The sequence below is a fragment of the Cyprinus carpio genome, chromosome B1, assembly GCF_018340385.1.
Source record: "Cyprinus carpio isolate SPL01 chromosome B1, ASM1834038v1, whole genome shotgun sequence".
In the NCBI taxonomy this organism is placed as follows: domain Eukaryota; kingdom Metazoa; phylum Chordata; class Actinopteri; order Cypriniformes; family Cyprinidae; genus Cyprinus; species Cyprinus carpio.
Genome location: NC_056597.1, coordinates 26,944,150 through 26,959,330, shown reverse-complemented (window position 1 = coordinate 26,959,330; position 15,181 = coordinate 26,944,150).

Sequence of the window (15,181 nt, the reverse complement as noted above, 5' to 3'; positions counted from 1 at the left end):
TCTCGCTGCAGAAGATTTCTTTTCTTTACTGATAGTGTCTTGACCGACATTTATTTACTGATAGACTTTACAAGTCACTCTAAATGTAAATCATCTACATATTTCTTTAAATATAATGTACTAAAGCTCAAGCACACCCTTAAGTATTGGCACACATGGCTTTGATCAGCAAGGAAGACAGCACGATTGCAAAGGCCAGCGATACGTTGCAAGAGCAGACCAAGTTGGAGAGCTCCTATCGAATGAGGCTCCACTCTGGTTCTCTGTGGTGTCTGCTTCATGAAATCTGGTTGTCAAACCACATGTGAGCGACGGTCATTCGGTTCTGGGTCAAAGTTCCAGTCTTGTCAGAGCAGATGGTGGAGGTCGAGCCAAGAGTCTCTACGGCTTCGAGATTCTTCACCAGGCAGTTTCTTCTTTGCCATACGTTTGGCGGTCAGAGTTAGAGACACACCTACATGAAGATATACCAGTGTAAGTAAGAATTCTTGGCTCAAGCGAAGTGTACTTTGGCTCTAGTAGTGTACATTGAACTCTGACTTACAGTTACAGTGGCAAGGAGACCTTCAGGTACATTAGCAACAATGATACCAATAAGGAAGATGACAGCTTCCAACCACCCATATCCAAGAATCAGGGAAAGAATGAAGAAGGAGAGACCCCAGGAAGACAGCTACACCAGTGATGATGTGGATGAAGTGCTCGATCTCTTTAGCAATTGGGTTGTTTTTCCACTTCCAGAACTGGAGGCAAGAGAGTGGCAATACGACCCATGACAGTAACGGGTCACCGGTGTTGATGACAATCCCCCTCTGGCGGTACCTACAGAAGAAAAAAAAATTCAATTAAGAAATTCTGACTTTTTTTATACACCAAACCTAATCTGTTTTTAACTCTGTACCTTCAACACAGTTAGTGGAGAAAGAAGGCAATGTTTCTGGTTTCCAGGGATTTTTCATTGGAGAAGTCAGGAGAACGAGTCTGGGGCTCAGATTCACCAGTGAGGGAGGAGTTGTCCACCTGGAAAGGAAGAAAGGAAGAAATACCATGAATATCCTTGGATATTGGTCCAGGATCTTTGGTTAGTACCAGTTTGGTGTTGGTCTAGCTCTGGGGTGTTCAATACCCTTCAATCTAAAATTTGAGCTAAACTCTGTAGGACACTGGTCCTCCAGGAGCAGGTTTAGACAGTCCTAGCTGGTTGGTTATACCAGTATATACAACTTCTTCACCAACAAACATGGTTGACTGTTGACCAAAGAAATTGCACTACTTATAGGTCCCCTGAAGTGCCTGAAACACGCAGCATTATTCTGCTGTGGTGACGTAATTTCAACTGAAAACAGGAAGCAGAGGGGAGGGACATATTGAGCAGCCCACCCCCTTTTAAAAATAGCCAATAATATTTTTGTTACATCTGCTCAGGTCAGAGCCGTTGATGCTCAGTAAAGCCGCATTTTGAACGGCCACAGTCTAATAGATTACTCCCTAGATTCGAAATGAAACTCTTAGTTTGAAAACAAAATAGTGGTTCATAATCATGCTGAGGCTGTTGTAGTTGTAAAAGTTTTTTAATATATGCTGATTCACGCATTTGATTCCGATCCTGTGTGTGTCTCTCATCGTCTCTGGAACAGTAGCCAACTTCCAGATCAGACTGCGTGCGCTGCCACGGTTTGCGTAAAAACAACGTGAAACCAGACTCATTTGTAACCAATAGAAAGCTTTTTACACTGTCTGAATTGTTCCCTATTCCTATTACCCTACATTGTGCACTATGAGCCTTTCACTGTACAGGAAATACTACACTGTGACCGATCTCAGCCGGCACTTCAGTATCAATGCTATAGGTGCAGGGGGTGGGCGCTTTGGATTCTAGAGAGCATTTGATTGGTTAGAAGATTTGATGAGAAAGGTGAAGTACGGTCAAAAAAAAAAAGTCGTTGAGCTGTTTTGGCAGAAGTGACAAACCGCAAGCTTTGAATGCTTATATGCGAATTTTTACACTGTTTTGGAGCACACTGCCTTATAGATAACCTTAAGACAACATAGTGATACTAACACCCAAAAAACTTTAATTTTGATTCATGGGGGACTTTAAGAAGCCTGTTTGATGGGTCACTGGAATACCCGCTCAAATTCTGGTGACAAACATTCAGAATGCACATAACTTTTCAAAAGTGGGAGTATGTTACTTTGCCATTCTTTTGCGCTTTAGGTCTTACCTTGCATCCATGTGCAGAGATCAACAGCGAAGATATCAGATGGGATTCTGTCTCCACCTTTGACCTCCACAAGGTCACCAGCCAAGGACAACCTCCTCCGCATGATACTCTTTTTCTCTCCATCACGCACAACACAGGGCTTGCTACAAACCCAGAATGTATTAGAAGGAAGTTTTTGTGTGAGAGATACAGTGTTTTATCAGAATATAGTTTTAATTTCATTACCTGAGGTACAAGGTTCTTAAAAATAGATTCCATGATTTTTAGAGCCTCTTGGCTTCTTGGTAGTATGAGAAGCATCCTGTTATTATGACAACAGCAGCAAGCACAATTCCCAGGTAAAGCTGGAAAATAAAAACAGGTTCACAGTGGGACCTAATTATTGCTTGATTCACTATGTTTGTTGACAAATGCACTATTTTATGCATAAAATAATTGATATAGGTTTTTGCTCTATCGTACATTGTCATTTGCGGGTTCATCTTCAGAGGCAGCTTGGATTCCGTATGCCAGGAAGGGAAACAAAGAATTGTCACCAATCCACAGCAGCGTTGAGAACCACACCAAAAGCTGTTTGCAGAACTTGACCCATTCTGGAGTTGTTTTAGAAGTGGGGTCAGGGCATTGGGCCCATCACGAGCTAAAGAGCTCCTTTGCACGGGAAGAAGACAAGCCCCTGCCAGCAACAATAAAAAGTTATCAACATTTGGTTTAAACGTTTTGTTGCCAGGGTGAGTGAAGCTTGAAACGGTTCGTTGTTGGATATCAGACCTCAAAAAATATAAATATAAATATGAGACTTCAAGGAGATATTGTGAAAAAAAACGAAAAACAGGGGCATGTTGTCACTTGAGGCGTTAGAGCTTTTTGAAGGGTCAGGGTGGGGCAGAGGATTTTGGTCCAGGTAGGGGGTGGAGTTAATGACAAAAGACGCCCTCACCTACGTCACAGGTTTTGACTCGCAGGGACAGTTCGCAATAATTCAGTCAAATAATATTATGCCAATAGGCTTCAGAGCTTACGTATATAAGTTGCTAATTACTTGTATTAGAACGTTGCCATTACCAACAGTATGCACCGTGCATGACATAGTTAATTACCATCTTGAACATACCTTTCCCAGACACCATTTATCATTTTTCATTAAGTAAATGTGCTTTGATTTGGACAGAGTAAGACATAGTAAGTTTAATCATACCAAAATTATATTAGTTTACCAGCCATGACTTTTTAAAGGTTCGACGATAATACCAACAATCATTTAAGTCCATCTGAAGAAGCTAAACATTTCATATGAATAATTTTAAATACATTAGGTTTCCTAAATGTGTCACAAAAATCACCCTGGTTAAATCGTTTTCCATATTTTGCGGTGAAGTTCGTCCATGGTCAACATTGGGTCATCCTGCAGACACAAAAATCCCAGTTCACCCCGAGGACGGTATTATTCGTTAAATGGAACATTTTAATGCAATGTTTATTTTCTAAATGTACTTTATATATAATTTACGCACCAGATCACACTTCTTTTTTGAGGTCGTCCATGTCCTTCTCTGCTTTCTTTTGCCTTTTTTTGGCTTTTTGGCTCCATCTTCTGAAGTTGCCGCCAATTTGTACTTACGTTCCCCCGTCTATCAAAAGTACACAATACTTAGCATATGCAAACAACAATGATGACCGGCAGCGAGACAAGAGAGAATAGAAACGAAAGAAAAACCGAGAGAGAAAAAATGGAGCAACAAAAAGATACAAATGTGCAATGATGCAATGAAACTGGCAAGTATAATAAAATATAGCCATGGTCCACTCACTCCAAGCCCCATTTTCCTCGTTTTACATCCAATTTAATCTCTGAAGCTCTGAGGATCTTAGATGTTGTAGTTCTCCTGAAAGCGCTCACAGGAGACAAAAAAGCCACCTGTGTGTCCATAGTCAAGTGTAACTATCACAGCAATATGATACCCTCTGCCAAGCTCACCTGTTTCAAAGGAGGAGATTAGGGAGGGAGTTTGGCTAGCTGTCATAGAGCTTTAACCATTATTCCAACCTTCAGTCGCCGAAACAGGGTAAAGAAAGATTATGTCATTGACCCTAGTGAGGACTTCGCATTACTCAATATTTGATAAAGGAGTCTGTTGGAGTTTGCACATAATTATTAGTATTAAGAAAAAGCAGATAACCAAATACAATAAACTGGCATGTGATCTCTGATTTGTCTTCAACATTAAGTTTTCTCGGCACAGTAAATAATCATATTGTATGGCACCCACCTAATTTTTATGACTTTTGGACATTTCTCCATTTCAAAGGTAAGTGCTTAACGACGTGTCTAAATTGTGTCCTTTGTGGCAGTGTTCAACCACCCGCGCCCTTTATCAAGTGATGATACAAATCAAACTCTGCTTGCACCACCGGCCAACCACTTATACATATCTTAGGAATTCTCAATGCCGCAGTTGGCACATCGTTTTGTTCGTGTTTTGTATAACGTTCTGCGCTATCTTTGCTCTTGTCCAACACTGGATTAGTATTAGTCCACTATTTATGGTGTCAAACAGCATGCCACCAACTACGGCATTCGTGAGCCTGGATTGCACAGTCCTTTGGAATGGGTTATGCATCATTGCTTTGGCGTAGATACTCCCAGGAACAACCAAGGAACATCGCAGTGGTGACCGAAGCCTACATAAAGAGAGTAGGCTGGTCTAAATCAGCAGGAGGGAATGCAACAGGAGAGTAAAGGAAAGTGGAATCAAAGGCGACACTCGTGGGTGGGCGGCAGAATGCAACAGGTGACGAATCAGACTTTCTGAACAGTCGTAACCATTTAAAGCAGACAATCAATGATTGCTGTTTTTTTTTTTTTGGCGTTACATTTTACATATTTTTTACTCATTAAAGATCTGGAAATCATAACTTGTGATCATGAAATAGCACTTTTAAAAGCTAAAGCCTCTACCAGACCTGTTTTAGGAAGAAGTCCAGTCTCGAAAGGAAAAACATTATATTTAAAGTAGGGCGGTCTGGGATCTTAGCAAAACAACCGCCCTTGGGTTGTTTACTCAGAATTCAGGTGAATAATACGGAATTTGTACTTGCAAGAAAAACTCATGCACTAGATGCATTTTAGTCTTAAAATGCAATGCCTGGATCAAATCACACAAAGAATCGCTAATAATATTACCTTAAACAGTGAAAAACTATCATTAAAGTTAAACCGGTTCCAGTGCTTCATCCCATGAATTGCTGTGTCACGATTCCAGGGTTTATTCTCAGAAAGAAACAATGTGGTTGTAGTCTCTCAATGTGCAGAGAAATGTGAAGAAGGGGGAAGGGGCTCATATCTGACACACGTGATTACAGCCTAGCCAGGGGCTCTATGGACGTGAGCAGAAGGAAAGTGGCAAACAAGATCTTTAAGCTCTCTGCTTAAAGGAGGAAAAATGCCAGCTTATGCATATTTTGTCAATAAATGCCTGACCCATATCGATTTCTAAATTTCAGCGATTTCTAAATTTCATTTTTCTGGCCAAATATATTTTTAATGTTATGAACTAGCACATGAAATAAGTAAAAAGACCTATTTTTAGAGTAAATTTTAAAGTAAAAGTCCAGATTTTACATTTTTGAAAATTCAAATGTGTGCACCTCATTAGCAATCCACACATGCATACATATAATATATAACGTTCTGGCAAGGTTCTCTATGAAAGCTCTGAACAAATGTTCTTCGGTAATGTTTATATGACATTTTTATCTACTCTTTAACAATGTTCTCAAAATGTTACTACAAAAAAAAAAAAAAAACATACTTGCCCATGGAAAACAGTTCATTTCTAAAAAGCGTTTCAGTTGAATATTCATCTAATGATTTTAAATGTTACAGCTTTTATGGAATGTTCTCTTAACATTCTCATAACCAAGAAAAAAAAAAAAACATGCAGAAATAACATTTTAATGTAATGATCCTTTAATGTTCACTTAAAAAAAAAAAAAACATTAAAAACATAAAAAAACTGGAATTTGTTGCAGTTGAAGTTTTTAAACAGTTGTGCTGCTTTATATTTCCTTGAAAGCTATTATTACATTTTATTTTTTCAGGCATTTTTATTTTTGTAAGTGTGTTCTTGGGAGCTGCTCTTCTACTGTGCAGTAAGGACTGTGGAGTGTCTCTACGAGCTCTCGCTCTCTCAGGCACGCAGCTGTGAGCACAGAGGGGAAATGTCAGCCGCAGACGCTGGAGAGAGAGAGAGAGAGAGAGAGAGAGAGAGAGAGAGAGAGGCAACGAGATCAACAGAATAATAAACATGACAACTGTGAAGAAGAAGGCAGTGTCTCCGTCTCGCACGGCTCTGTGAAGAACACTGCAGAAAGCAGCAAAGAATCTGATTTTAGAAGATAGTTTTCACTTCTAGTATGTCAGCAAAATTCAGTGTCATTATAAAGGTCTATTGATTTTCAGGAATAGTTGGGCCGAAAAAAAAGAAAATTCCTCATGCCCATTCTAAACCTATATGACTATCTTGACACAGAAAGTGAATTGAGGGCGTTAGTGCTATCAATGTATTATAACAGTAGTCAACCTAACTTGTTTGCAATAATATATTAAAGAAAAATATATTTTAAAAATTAAATTCAATTTAATTAAATCAATTAAGTTGTTATTATTGTGGTGGTGGTGGTATCACAACATATAATATAATACAATATAATATGATATAATATAATAATATATAATATAATATAATGTTTTTTTCTCCCCAAATATAGTCATTGTTAAAGTAGAACAGAGATGGTTGAAATAAATATATTTTTCCAAATATAAATTACAATTTAGCATTGAAATATAGAAATATAGTAAGTAACAATACACATTTTCACTAAATTCATGGAAATTATTTTTGAATAGGCTGGTAGGCTAATATCTATGACAGTAACACTTTATGTCACAATTTTAAAAGTTTTTCCTGGAAATTCAATGACAAAATGTTATATATTGACATTACCACATGACATGACATTTTCTCACCAGATGTCTGTAAACAACCAAAGTAAGCCATAATACAAAGAAAACAAAACATTAAGTTCAGAAATTAAGTTCTGTGGCATAAATGGAAGACCAGGGAAAAGATGAAAACACTGAAGAACACATTTGTGATTTACTGTTTAATGCATAAAATATCTACATAAAGAGTAGAACATTCAAATGATGAAATCATAGTGATGAAATTAAGTGTCGAAATTCAAACTTTGATGCTTGTTATCTCATATTAGATTTGAGACTTTAGCTGGATTTCACGGACAGGGTCACAAAAATAATGTCATATTTGGAGTGAAAACTAAACTTGCCACTTACAAAATGAACAGTGGAGTCTGGCAAAATAAAGTTGTTGTTTTACTTGTTGTTTTTTTTTTTTTTTTTGTTTTTTTTTTTTTTTGTTTTTTTTTTTGTTGTTTTGTCAAATTAAAACACTTTTGTTTTTTTTTTTTTTTTTTTTTTATAAAACAGGACAGCATTTTTCTGGAACAAGCAGTGTTCAGCAACGGTAAAAAAAGTAAACATTTTAATAACACGGTTTAGCCTCGTGGTGACTTGTTGGTCACATGACGTCACACTCTGAAGGACTGGCTGACACAGAATTGTGTGATTTTTTGGGTGTGCTTTTTCCTTTAAAACATCTATTTCTAAGGCACCTGTAATCACATCCCCCCAGACCGCGAGTTTTTCCTCTGGGAATGGTCGGGTTACGAGGCCCTGGAGAAATCTCAGCACATGTTGTCCTCTCAGGAGACCGGGATCATTCAGCTGAGCCGCTCGCTCACATAAGGGATATTGTGTGTGTGTGAGGCTCAGCATGTGAGAGACCATTGTTCCTTCCAAACCAGAGCGATCGAGGGGAGAAGAGAGGGGAGAGTAGCTTTTACCTAACAGAGTCACAGAGACTGCTGTCTCCAGGGTTCAGGTTACCAGACGTCACCCCCACCTCCGTCTGCCCATTTGTCCCTGAACAGAATGTTTCCTCTTGTCTTTTCCTGGGAAGACACCTACATTCATCCGCCTCCTCATCCTCTCATTATACGCTCGCCTGCATAGCAAAAAATAGACACTAATTGTGAGGGGATTGTGTGCTGCATGTAGTAAACACAGAAGTGGAGTGAATAACTTCTCCTTAGAGAAGCCTTCAGAAGAGTCAAAACGAGAGCACATTGTTTTTTATCTGGTATAAAAGATATGTTGCGTGAGGCTAAATTACATCTGGCCTCTTGCTGCAAACAAAACATCTTTTCAATAATTATACCTTTAAAGGAAAACAATTTAAATGTCTTGTGACTGTATATTTTGGCCCCAAAAATCCTTAACCAGCAATGGCCCATAAACTAACATCCAAAAGTTTGGGGTCAGTAAGTTTTTTTTTTTTTTAAGAAATTGATTCTTTTTATTCATTAAAGGATGCATTAAATTGATTAAAAGTGACAGTAAAAAGAATTTATTCTCCTTAGAGAAGCCTTCAGAAGAGTCAAATAAAGAAGCACATTGTTTTTTGTCTGGTGTAAAGATATGTTGCAGTAAAGGCTAAATTACATCTGGCCTCTTGCTGCAAAATAACATCTTTTCAATAATTATACCTTTAAAAGCAAAACAATTAAAATGTCTTGTGACTGTATATTTTGGACCAAAAAACATCCAAAAGTTTGGGGTCAGTAAGTTTTTTTTTTTTTTTTTTTTTTTTTAGAAATTGATTATTTTAATCATCAAGGATGCATTAAATTGATCAAAAAAGTGACAGTAAAGAAATGTAAAAACATTTCTATTTCAAATAAATGCTGTTATTTTGAGCGTTCCATTCATCAAATAATTCTGAAAAATAAACTGTATCATGGTTTTTTCTAAAAAATATTCTGCAGCACAACTGTTTTTCATCGTTGATAATAATCAGAAATGTTTCTTGAGCAGCAAATCTGAAGATCAAGTAATGATAGTAATGATGTGTGACACTGAAGACTGGAGTAATGATGCTGAAAAATACAAGCTGGCGCATCACAGAAATAAATTACATTTTAACATATGTTCATATAGATTTTTTTTTCTAATCAAATAAATGCAGGCTTGGTGAGCAGAAGAGAATTCTTTCTTAAAAACAAATTGTAATAACTTTTGAATGGTACTGTCAATAATAACTTTCAAGAAAAACAAAGTTTAAAAGATGTTTTTTTTCAATTAAAATAGCAATAAAAAAAAAACAGAAAAGAAAATGCATTTGCAATAAATAAATAAATAAAGGATTTCTTCTAATGCTGTATAGGTTCTAAAACCAAAAGATTTAATGTTTCTAAAGTTGGGAAATATCCATTTTTTTGTGATTATAACATTATTTAAGGGTTACAAAAAATCTAAAAATCTAGTGAAAAGTTTATTTTTAATATTCTAGAACATTAAAGTGTGCAGATTTCTTGGCATGAATAGAATGCTATTTAATGCTTACAAAAAATGTTTCTTACAACATTCTATTACTTTTTTTTTTTCACCCAAAATAGACACTTATTTGAACATTTTATTTTTAATATCATATGAATGTTAAAATGCCCCATTTTTTTATGGTGATTGTTTTTAAAAGGATACGATAAACATTCCGTAGAGCGCTTCATCAGAACAAATAACATCATAAAGGCGCTCCCAGAATGTTGAGCTCAGAAGGTTTTCTCTCAATGTTATGAGAATGCATATCAGTTAATCTGTTGCCATTTTTATTATTTGTTCCTCTTCCGTCATTAAACGTCTTTAATAGCTAAACTCCAGCCAGCTAATTTATGCACATTTTTATTTTATTACACTCTTGAACCTTGAACAGTTTTGCCCTGAAGACCGTCTTTGCTTACCTATAAACAGCAGAGGAAAGCAGAAATGCACAAAAGAGTAACACACAAATGTCTAAACACAAATGGACAGTGAAAGTAAAGATAGCAGGTTGACACAACAAACGTAACATTTCACACGGGTCATGGAAAGCGCTCTCACCGGAAACCATTCTCAAACTCTGGCCCATATGACTCTCCATTGAAATCAGGATCATTTTAGCCTCGTTAGCAATTAACACAAGAGGTTATAGGCTTACATTAACAGGGCCTCACAAATGATAAGCATCCAGAACTCAAAAAGGACTTCATAAACTCCTTGTATTGCCTTGTGGGAAGTTTTCTAAGCAGCAAAACCTCACATATTGGTTCAGATGTGCGGCTGACACCTGGATGAAGATTAAAGCCAACAAAGAGATGATTTTTATAGAACACACTGAATATAAACAAGTGCATCAGGTTCACACAGGAACAAGCCCAGGACATCAGACTCGCTGGTTTGTGGTTCACGGGTTGCCAGAGCTTTACAGCTTCTGTTTCACAAATCTAGAGGCTAAGGATATAAAGGTGCTTCACGATGCCATAGAAGAACCTTAATGGTCCCATAAAGAACCTTTAACATCTGAAGAACCTTTCTGTTTCACAAAAGGTTTTTCGGATTATAAAAAGGTAAGAAAGAAATGGTTCTTTAAAGAACCTTTGACTGAATGCTTCTTCTGTGGCATCGCTGTCAAGAACCTTTTGAAGCACCTTTATTTTTAAGAGAGCGAAGGAAGGTATCCAACTTTCACTAATGTTTTTAAAAAAGTCATATAAAAACACTTTTAAAGTGAGAGGTTTAGTCATGTTTTGCTGTGTGAGAACAGGAAATCGAGAAGACCACGAGTACTAAACCAAGGACTTTATACACATCGCACAAGAAAATGACATCAACAATACCAGACAAACCAACAGGGGAACAGAACACTCTTTAAATACTCAGACAATAGAGACTAACATTTAGACACACCTGGAATCAATGGAACAACATAGGAAACACCTGGAATCAAATTAAAAATCAACATAATCAGGACAAGAACACATGAGGAGCAAAACACAACCAAAACTTCAGAACAGAGTCTGACAGGTTTATGGAAAGGTCGTGATTAATATTAGATATACTGTATGTTCTCATAATGAAAACCTCCACAGAGATAAACATTCTTGGAACGTCCTTCTGATGTTATTTTTTGATGCATGTTCTAAGAAACTTTTTGTAACCTTTCAATAACTTTCTTTCCAATCACAACAAGAAATCTGAACATTTTAGCGTTCTTAGAATATATATAAAAAAATTACAAATAAACAAAAACTGGACATTTTAATGTTTAAAAACATAACATAACATTTTATAACCTAAATGTATTACCTGGATCATCAAAAGAAGAATCCTGAAAAATAAAATGCATCACGGTTTCCACAAAAATATTGTGCAGCACAACTGTTTTCAACATTGGTAATAATCAGAAATGTTTCTTGAGCAGCAAATCATCATATTAGAATGATTTCTGAAGATCATGTGACACTGAAGACTGGAGTAATGATGCTGAAAATACAGCTGTGCATCACAGAAATAAATTACAGTTTTACAATATATTCACATAGAAAACAGCTATTCTAAATTATAGTTAGTAAGCTGTCAAATGATTAATCACGATTAATCACATCAAAATAAAAGTTTTTGTTTACATACTATATGTATGTGTACTGTGTATATTTATTATGTATATATAAATGCATACACATACAGTAAATATTTTGAAAATATTTACATGTATATACATTTTCATATTTACATTTTTATATCTAAATATATTTAATATATAAACATAACGTATATTTCGTACATATACACATGCATATGTTTGTATTTATATATATATACATATTAAATATACACAGTACACTCAAATATTATGTAAACAAAAACTTTTATTTAGGATGTGATTAATCGTGATTAATCATTTGACAGCACTAATAAAAATAAAAACATTTCCAATTTTACTGGCTTTACTGTATTTTTAATCAAATAAATGCAGACTTGGTGAGCAGAAGAGACTTATTTCAAAAACATTTGGATGGTATTTATGTTTGTTAGCATTTTATATTATTACAATTTATATTATCGTTCTATCATAATGCCCTAGGCAGCTAATTTACATCCCACACTCATTATGTGCTTTGCTCTTGAACAGTTTTGCCCTCAAGACGTCTTTGCTTACCTATAAACAGCAAGGAAGCAAATTACAAAAAGAAAAAAAGAACACAAATGTATAAAGTCAAAACAGACAGTGAAAGTATTACGCTGCTCAGAATCACACAGTATTTCCCGCAGGATGATGAAAAATCGCTACTAAAAACACTGTGAAACATTAGGAAGGATTACAGCGATTACAAGATCAGCTGCTTAAATCAGCAAATGTTTAAAAACCACTTTAGGGTTTGACTCTAGGAAGTACAAATCCAAAGTACAGAAATCCAACAGGAAGAATTTCTTGCCATTTATTGTGAGTTTTTTTAGTTTGTCGGGACAGATTCGGCTACCAAAGACTAAATACTCTTACAGAAATAAAAAGTCTGACCACTTCATAAGATTCAAAGATGTATTTATTCGCCGGACGGCCATTCCTGCTTTCCAAACTACTTATTTGTTCCACGAAAATAGACATTAAAAGGCCCAATGCCTAATTAGCATGGCAGATTTACAATTGGAAAAAAAAGCTCAAGCTTATAGTATATTTTTAATAAGTATATTTTTTGAAAAGATGTTAAACTACATGTGAGTTTATTTTCTAGTACTAAAAAAAAGTATATCGAGGGGAATATATATATATATATATATATATATATATATATATATATATATATGTATATAATTCACAAAGAATTTATAACATATGTGAACATATAACACATCTGAATAAAATTAAGCAAGAAAAAATAAAAAAAATACAAAACATTAAAAATAATGAATAAAATATTAAAACACACAAAATCAATTTTACAAAAATACTAAAAAAGTGTTTTCTTAGGACTGAAATGGGACAGGTTATACTGTAAGATTGAATATGTATTTTCTTGCCCTTGAAATACATTTTGAAGTGTATTTTGGTATGTGAAAGTTGAAACTAAATATATTTTAAATTTCAAAAATATATTTCATTGAGCTTCATTGTTGACAGTATGTATTTAGCATATATTTAAAATATATTTTAGCCTGAAAAAAAAAAAAAAAAAAAAATATATATATATATATATATATATATATATATATATATATATATATATATATATATATATATATATATATATACATATGGGTTGGATAGTCAGAGAAGCACAGCTTCATTAGGTTTGTCTGAGCACAGGTAATGGATGTCTTGTGTAATAGCTGGCTAAATCTGCATTCGGTGGTTTAGCCTCAAGCGAGAAGTTACTGCACAAGCGAGTGAAAGGAAGGAGAAAAGCATGTGTGTTTGCACCAGTGTCTTTGCCAAAGAAAGCCCTGTTTGTCTATGCGTCTATGACATCATATGAGCTTCAAACACGCCGAGGCCAGCTCTGCTTTAGATGAACAAACAGAGAGCCACAAAATCAAGACTACAGCAAACAAAAGAACCAAAGAGTGAGCCGTTCATTTGCTTAGGCTTACTTGTGTGGTTTTGATCAGGAAAGAAAAAATGACATATTTTTAATATCGCAATTGTTTCTCTAATGCAGAGATAAATCCTGTGCCTCAGATTCATCTACTGGGAAAAGACCACAGTAATCTTGTTTCAAAAGAGATCTCAGTAATACCTCAAACTGTGTTCAGGTTTGCCAAGATACCTGCTATTCACTTTAAAGTTATATGTTATATTTATTATTTTTTATTTTTTATCTTTATTATAAAAGTTTATGTCAATATATATATATAGGATTATTTGATGAATAAAAGGTTAAAAAGAACTTATTGAAAATATAATCTTTCGACTTTTTAACATAAGTAACTATTATACATTTTACGGTCTAATACAGTAAATTTATACACTAGTAAATGTCTATTGTTATTTATCTTACAGTAATACAAAAAAAAAAAATAAATTAAATTAAATTAAATTAAATTAAATTACAATTTCTGAATCAACTGGCCCTGACCTGAAATGCAATCTACATTAAAGTTATATGTTACATTTATTTATTTATTTTTTAGAAATGTAGCGTTTGTATCTAAATGTATACGGTTTAATAGAGTGTATTTATATGTATATGTATAGTGTGTCTGTATTTCTTATAGTGCATTTTTGGAGACACAGCTGAGACAAAAAATAAAATTAAATTAATAATACATTTTATCAGGATTATTCATTTATTTATTTATTTATTTATTTTTAAATAAATTTTACATATGAAACTGTTCCAAAATATACAGTCTAATACAAGATACTATAAAAGGGTATAGTTTATTTTTACTACTAAAAACTAAAATAATAAAATAATTAAAAAAAATCTTTTTTTATAGATTATGTGTGTTATGTTACATTATTTTTATTAATTTAACAACTTTATAATACTTATAACAAATGTTTATTTTAATGAATAAAATAAAAGAGAAAAATAAAAGTATCATTAATAGAAGAAAATAATGTTCCATTGGCACTTTATAAACACCAAATATCAACATGAAGAGCAAAACATCTCTAAATGTTTCCCCAGTACATCAACATCAAGTACATGACCTTCACTTGCTACATTGTGTTTGCGAGTCCCTGTGAAACTCAGCAGAGAGCGAGGAACGCAGGCCGGAGAACATGGAGGCAGCAGAGAGAAAGAAGTGGAAGTTTAGCACAGGGGAGACCGGGAGGAGGGCACACCCACTGTCCTTGGCTCTCGGCTCCTGAGAGGTCATTCCTCTGTTCAGCTGGAGATCCCTTCATTCCTGCCTGTTTATTCACTCCTCACATTCCCATTTGTGCTGGAGGGGTTTCAGACGGGAGAGCTGTCATTGCACAATGTCATTTCCGAACAGTAACGGGAAGGCCAGCGATGAATTAATGCTTTTAGAAGATAATCCCTGACACATT